Here is an 8,037-nt window from a genome sequence, read left to right as displayed (position 1 = left end):
AACCATTTAAATAGATTTTCTTTAGAGAAAGATAGACAGTTATATGTTATGATAAGGAAAACAGTTATAAAAAGGGTTCCTAATGTATGGTGATAGTCATTAAAAAATAAGAATGTCAATGTGTTATGGTTTGTGTGTTTTTGTCTCCTCCAAGCCTCATGTAGTTATGGGGTGGACTTCTAGACTTCTGGAGTTTGTGATTAATGCCTGATTCAGTGCTGGGATTACAGGTGTGAGTGCTGCTGGGATTATGAGTGATTATGGGTGGAAATGCTGCTGGGATTATGGGTGTGAGTGCTGTACCCAACCTGGGGCAGATAGCCTGAATGCAACATAAGGGAGATAGCCTTTGTCCCTGTTACCAGGGTTGCCAGTACTCTTTCCTTTTACTCTCCCTCTTTGCTGCCACCATGAATGGCTGCTCTCTCTGCCCTGTGCCGCTCTGCCTTGGAGCCAGCTGAGTATCGATGGAAGCCTCCACTGACTGCGAACTAAATAAACCTTTCCTTCCTTCATTTTTGTTGTTGGGTATGTTGTCCTAGCAATGAGAGAAGAGTAGCTGAGACACAATGGAAGGGCCAGAATGAACCAGTTTCATTTTGTTCTGTGGTTATAGTTTTGACTCCAACCTTTAAAATTCTAGGAATATTTCTTTGGGAGAGAGAATAATTCTGCTGAAGTTACAGCATCTTCCCTTTTACAACTCTTTTTTTTTTTTTTGTTTGTTTGTTTCTAGTCTTATATTTGAATATGGTCAGTCTAGTTTAATATCAGAAGGTTTAATAAGGCCAAGTTTCCTTTAAGTTGCATTTTTTGTTTCTCTAATAGTATTATCTTTAACTGGGTTATCTTTTGAATGTTATATTGTCTTTCAGTTTTCTACCAAATACATGGTGATAAGAATGCATAGTTTGAAACATCCAGCACAATTACATGTATAGCATCCACCTTATACACCTTTTCTTGTTGACTTCTTTTGGCTTATGTGTTTGCCCATAAATCTCAGTGGCTAAAATTTCACAACTTTAACTTTTATTTGCTTTAAAACATCAGTGTTTTTGAGTTGTGAGATTATTTAGGGTAATGCTTGCTTGTTTCTCTTATGACAAGAAGAGAAAAAAGAAGCAAGCTGTGTTTTGAAAACTCACCAAGAGCCTGTGGATGAGAAATTGAGAATATGCCCCTCACTCTGCACTGGGCAAGACAATGAGAGCCATGTTGCTCCAGCCCCCTGTAGTACAGAAAAACAAATCTTATATTAAAGACACAAAAATAATATTTCTCTAGACTCTGTGTGTCCTCAGATGCCTTTTATATATCAGATAGGATGAGCCCCAAAACAAACTCAAGGAAAAGAACTGCAGAGGTTTAAGTGTTTTGAAGTCACACCCATCCAGCTCCACCAGATTCTATGGCAGTAATTCTGTTTTCTGAGTTTGCTGGTTTTCTCATTCACTTTTGCGAATCAATAATCAATTGATTGCAGTCTGTGTATTAGGACTCTGCTACATGGAAGAATTTAATACAGATCTTGTCCAGAAGTTTATAGACTGAGGAGATGGGTGTTAACCAAAGGATCATATGTATGTCCATAGCAGGACAGGATGCTATGTTAGAGTGAAGAAATAGGGGACTAGGATGAAGAAAAGCTCCTTGAAGAAATCAAAGTTGAGGACTCGGCGATGGGAAGTTGACTTCCAGGTCACAGCAGAGAGGGCTCTCACGTGGAGGCAAGGGGTTGTTTGTTCTGCAGAAATGATACCAATACTCAGAAAGTAGACCTGGGCATGGGCTTCTGGAGAAAAAGAAGAAGGAGGAGGTAGTCAAAGAACTAGAGACTCATTGAGCAATTGTAAATGATGAGAATTATTTTGCTGATAATTCTACAGTGAGAGCCACATTCTCCTCTAGGATGGTAAGCCAAGAGCAGATCTCCCATATAACCTTGGTGAAAAAAAAAACAAAAAACAAAAACAAACAAAACAACAACAACAACAACAACAAAAAAACAAAAACAAAAACAAAAACAAAAACACCCAGAAGAAAAAGACAGGCCATCGCACCTTTCTGAAGAGCTCCCAGAATCTGAGCCCACATCATAAGCCAGACAGATGGAGAAGTCACTCGGCCCATGGAAGCAGGCCTTTGACCACTCAGAGTCCCTCAGTGGGGCGAAAAAAAGGAGCGGAAGACCACCTTGGCCACATCAGAGGGCTCAGAGATAAAGACCTACCCCAACCCCAGTCTGGGTGAGGGGGCAACCAGAGTTGGCAAGAAGCCCCCAAAAAACAAGAAGGAAAAACAGGACCAGGATACCGTGGCCTGCTCCATTCAGGACCCTTGGCTCTGTGAGGCAGGAGATGCTACATATAGATGCGTGGTGGAGAAGGGGGTAAAACAGCAGCAGGACAGCTCCAGAGAATACAGTGGTAAAATGAAGAAGGAGAAGAAAGCCTACCAGGAGGAAGTCACCCTCCCAGGCCACTCTGAGCTCACCAGGTCCATGGAGACCAACCCTTGGGAAGGAAAGAAGAAGCCAGTCAGAACTGAGGTTCTAGAGTACACCCTACTGGAAGATCACCCTAAAATCAGAGTGAAGAAGAAAACAAAGGCCAAGAAAAAGGAAGAAAAGCCAGTTGTTGAACTGGCTTAGGAAAGGAAGAAAAAGAAGCACAAAGAGAGCATGGTAACAGTGAACCCTTGGAAAGAGGAGCCAGACACAGACCTGAGGTGGTGATGGAGAAGAAAGGCAACATGGACGAGGTGCACATAGACCAGGTGAGGCAAAAGGCCTCACAAGAAGAGACTGATCAGGAGTCAAGCAAGACAGAAGCATCTGAATCCAGGAAATGGACATGAACCCAGTTTGGCAGGTGGGATACTGCAGATTTTGAAAACAAGGAACAGAAACTGAAATTTCTCAAACTTATGGATGGCTTTAAGAATCTGTCCCCTTCAGTCAGCCATTCCCCTTGCATGACTGCAAGGCCCAACCTGGCCCTCAGCAAGGCAGCAGCTGACACCCTGCAACAGAAGTTACAGCAAGACTACGACCCGTTCATGAGCTGAAAGTACAACCGTGGTCCTGGACTGGGATTCTCTGCCATCTCCAACAGAGTCTTCTACATAGACAAGAATGTGTCTAGGTCTGTCAGGTTGGAAGACAAAGTGCTAATGTCTTCTACCCAAACAGCTCAGATAGCTTTTCTCAGTTTTGCAGATGAAAGCCACCTAGCAACTGTCCCAGATGCAACACCTGTGGACACCTGTGGACAAACTGGGCAGCTCACTTCTGGGGGCTAAAACACACTCTTTCTGTTAAACCTTCCATCGCTGTGATAAAATGGACATGTGAATAATGGCAGCTGACAACTGGCATTTTGGAGGGTATGGTGTGGCCCAGTCATGCACTGTTTTTTTTGCATTAATGTATTTAATCATCATCATGAGGTAGGTGCTACTCATGACGCGAGCTGAGGTTTAGGGAATGAGGAATAAAATTGCCTAGGGCCACTCTCTCCTCCCCCAAAAAAGAAATCAAAGTTGAGGTATAATCTAAAGTTTGCGTAAAGATCAAGGTAATGAGAAAGTAATAGTTGTCCAGAAGGCAGTAGTAGAGGATCAATAGTTTTTGAGAGAAAGGAAGCGCGGAACATCCGTGGAAACTTGGAAAGCTGGCCATGTTGGAACACAGGCAGAGGGACGGATGGAGCAGAGGGAGTTTGAGAGTGAAGCAAGGACCTGGCACGCCGGTAGGATCACCAGCCCTGAGGAGGCAGTTACGGGAAGAAGGAGACTAGAGAGAGACCATGACACTAGCAGTAAAGATTGAGAAGAGGCACAAGACAAGGGATGCACACAACATAAACATATTTGGTAATGAGGAGAGGAAAGGACTCTGGAAGGCTTTCAAGTCCTAGGTAAGAGGCTTCAGATGTTCAGAGTATGGCAAAAACAGAGCCCATGTGAAAAAGTCACTTTGGAAGATTCCAGTGATGAGATCAGTTTATTCTGAAAATGTATTAGAGATGGTTCACAGAGTTTGTGGCAATGACTTCATACATCTGGAGACATTGCTGTAAATATGCATTTGGGAAGTTTTACATTTGAATCATGTTTGAAAGCTCAGAGAATGAGCGAGGCTTTCTAGTGTGAGGATGTCCAGTAGTAATAGCAGAGGGTCAAGACTGAAGCCTGGTGAATGCCACCAGTGCTTGGGGACATGGTGGACTTGAAGCAGGAGCACAGGAGGAGACAGGAGCAGTCCGATTTGTAACTAGAGTGGTAAGCTCTACTTTAAAGTGAGAAAATTAGGAAATTTAACAGTTGGGAGATCATTCATGTCCAGATTGAAAGAAGGCCAGTAACAAGTCAGATTATACTGTCCTGGGAAGCAAATGGGAGATGAAGTCACAGGACAGACTAGAAACCTGGAAGATCACAGGTTAAGTAACGTAGGAAGAAGGCTATCAAGGAGCGGGGCTTTGTGTGCACATATTATAAAGGAAGAAAGAAAAAGACTGAAGTGTGAGGAGGCTGGAGTGAAGAAACGATGATGGGAAGGACACAGGATGGGTTGTTCTCGAGAAGAGGGGGGCTCGTCTGTGGGAGCAGAGCAAAACAGATGGACAGGGATAACTGACAGCTTGCCTCTTTTCACGAGGGGTTCTTCCTTTTAAGCAGAGTTTTCTGATAGTGAGAACATGTGGATTGAATAATATTTTATAATAATAAATGAGGAAGGGAAGAACATTGACTTTGTGTCACTGGAAGAATATAATACGTAGTTCACATGCAGCAGCTGCTATTTTGTATATAATAGTTATATACAATATAATGTTATATTGTGTATAGCTATCATAATGTTAAACAATATTATGTATTATATGATATATAATATATAGTAATATATACACAATATTACATATATAATATTGTGTATAACACACACATTCATATATACTTTTCACTTTGCAGGTCTTTTTTTTTTTGCAGAACTGAGGATTGAACTCAGGCTCTTACACTTGCCAGGCAAGCGCTTATTCTACTGAACCATCTCCCTGGCCCTTGCAGAGCCTTTGTATCCTGTGTTACTGTTCTCTGGGATAGTGTTCCTCTGCTCCTGATTGTGAGATCTGGTCTAAACAGAATATCATTCCAGTTCATTGTATTAGCCGGTATTCAAATAAGGAAACAAGAACCTTCTGGAAAGTCCAAACAGAAAGCAATCGAAAGACAAAGTTGGTTACACAGGCCATGGGGTAGCTGAGGAACCAGAAAGACCAGGCAGCCTGGAGAGTCGATGTGGGAGGAGCCTCAGATGCTTTTATTCTTGGAAGAGCAAAGGCTAAAGGTGCTTTCATGGTACTTGAGTCAATGATAAATTCATAAAAAGCAGAAGCAGACAGGCTTACTTGAGTATGCCTGGGACCCTGAAGGGAAGATAGTGCACATCACCTGAAACAACCGAAGAGACTCCGATGCTCCCGAGTGGCCAGGAAAGTGTGCTATTCTAACTAGGATTCCATTGACTAAACCAACCAAGTCAGAAGATACAAAGTCTTGCAAATGTAGGGACACAAAAGACAAAGCACAGCAAGAAAGGAATGGAGAGAAATCCTCAGCAAAATAGGCGAAGGGCAATCCACAGGCGTATGCATTTATCTAAAAACTTATCCGGCACACAAGAATACAGAATAGAAGCCCTTGAATGTGAGCTGAGTAGTGTAGTCTTCCAGTGGTATGTTTAGTAATGGGGCACTCCCAAGTTCCATCAGTTTTAATGTATGGGCTGGAAATAGTTCCCTGAAAGTCAAAGAAGAATAAAAAGTTCAAGACTTAGAGTAGCTGCTAATAAACATTGAGTTGATCTTTGTTTCTGCTTGTACAATAGAGCTAAGTTAACCTCTGGTTGCTGAAATATTTGCACATCTTACTCTGTCCGGAAGTGGCAATTTTATATTTTTGAGAAACTTTCTAAGAACTTCAGGAATATTTTAATCATGTCTTCAATTTCCTAAAAACTACTGGCACTGCCCATTTTACAGCGAGGAAGTGGACAGCTTGTATTCCATTCTTCAGCCCCAGTACCTCATGGCTATTAATATAATATCATCACTACCAGCTCAACAGGGTATGCTGCTTGCAGGATCCTGTCTTTGAAGTAAAATGAAACCCTAAAGCTTTCATTTGCCTAATGAAAACCTCAGCCAAGAAAGTTTCCTCATTTCTGATCGTATATGGAGTCTTCTAAGCTCGCTTTGGCTTGGGACACCAGATGCTGGCCCTGCACATGGTGTTCTCATCCAAATTTGGAGCAGGTGCTAATTATCAGAACAGGAAACAGATATTCGAGCCAAAGAAAATTCCTCCCTTGGTCACATAAGGAGGGCAGTTCAGTGCTAAATTATAAACGGCTCCCTATTAGCTTACTGCCCCCAGTTCCAGTCTATCCAGGTTATTGTCTTCTCTGTGGCCCATGACATCTTGGGGACCTGGGCATAAACATTCAGATCTCACATAAGAAGGCCTTCGATAAATATGAATGTGGTTTTCCCTCAATCTAAAGGTGGTTTTCATTAAAAAGCAACATTAGACCCATGATAATGGCCAGCAGAGTATGAAGAAAATTATCTCAAGTGGCTCTGAGGAAATGGGCACCTACACAGATGTTTCTGTGTAGGAGCCCCTGCCCTTCCTCCCTTTTCCAAATATACAGCGCTGCGTAGTGGCTGCCAGGGTCAGGAGAGGAGGAAGTTCTCAGATGCCAGTGCAAAGCAATAATCTTCAAGTGGATGCCACGCCAGCAGGGATATGGTGTTAGTTACAAGGAAGTCAAGAGGCCGAGGCTGAGAGTCAAAGAAAGTTAAAAACAAAATCAGTACGAGGGGAAGGGTTACAGAGGGAAGCAAAGATGAAAGTCAGAAGGAAAACATCTGTAGGAACTGCAAGAGCTCACAGTGTAGAGGAGCAGGAAGCTTGCATTTTTTTCCTTCCCTCTTTGTTGCACATGGCATGGTTTTGACATTCTCCCCCACTTTTCCTGTAGTAGTCACAACCCCAGACTAATACGTAGATGAGTTACTCTTGCTAAATTGAAGGTCAATAAACAAATGTTAACACTCGCTTCCTTCTCCACTGCTCTATTACTGCTGCTTTTCAAAGACACCCAGCCCTGCCCCAAAAGTTCAGCTGGAGCCTGGACTTCACGGGCCTGGAATAAGGAAGACACACAAGCTCACGTCTTTCTCTCTTGCCGTGACTTCATTTTCTGTCATTTCATTCAAAGACATTTGTTTTTACTTCTGAAGGAATCTGGAGAAGTGGATATGAGAAGTATTTTCTTTTTGAAAAAAGTACTCATCTTTAGAAGCAGAGAAAGGAGTTATGCTCTCGCTTCGACAGTATATGTTAGCAATACAAGTCCTCTCTATGACTATTTATTTATTGATTTATTTTGTCTTTTTGAGACAGGATTTCACTATGCAATTCAGGCTGGCCTTGAGCTCACTGTGTAGCCCACACTGGCTTTGAACTTGCAGTGATCCTCCTGCCTCAGGCTTCTGAGTGATGGGATTACAGGCGTGAGCCACCATGCCTGGTTCTATTACCTTTTAGATATTCTATTTCTTTTCTCTATCCACTACCCCACTTTCTTCCAGCACCTTTTGACAGGCATCCACACGAATGTGTTTGATTTTTTGGATATGCATGTATTCTTACAAAATAGCATCGTTAGGGGACTAAAATGTGTAAATAGCATTGTACTACACATTCTCATTTTTCCCACTGCATACCATATTTCTAAGTTCTGTAATTCTGCTATCTGCAGAGGTATAGATCTGTAATATCCATGTGCCACATTATATTTACCTATTTATCCATTCTCAACTTGATGAATTCCAAGACTGCCTTGAAATGCTCTATGCTGTAAAATCAGGCATGATGAACAATCTCACACGTGTTCCCTCAGGGCTCAGTGTGAGAAATCCTCCAGGATTTATACTCAGCAGAAGGACAGCTGAGATGCTCACTATA

General features: G+C 42.3%; 1 pseudogene; it reads left to right on the top strand.

The window, feature by feature from the left end:
* Positions 1-3,303, top strand: part of LOC101587736 — a 10,684-nt pseudogene extending 7,381 nt beyond the window's left edge.
* Positions 3,304-8,037: the final 4,734 nt, after the last annotated feature.

This window comes from Octodon degus, unplaced genomic scaffold (assembly GCF_000260255.1).
Source record: "Octodon degus isolate 3935 unplaced genomic scaffold, OctDeg1.0 scaffold00109, whole genome shotgun sequence".
NCBI lineage: Eukaryota > Metazoa > Chordata > Mammalia > Rodentia > Octodontidae > Octodon > Octodon degus.
Note: the sequence above shows the minus strand (reverse complement) of the source record. Positions and strands in the feature narration are given on the sequence as shown.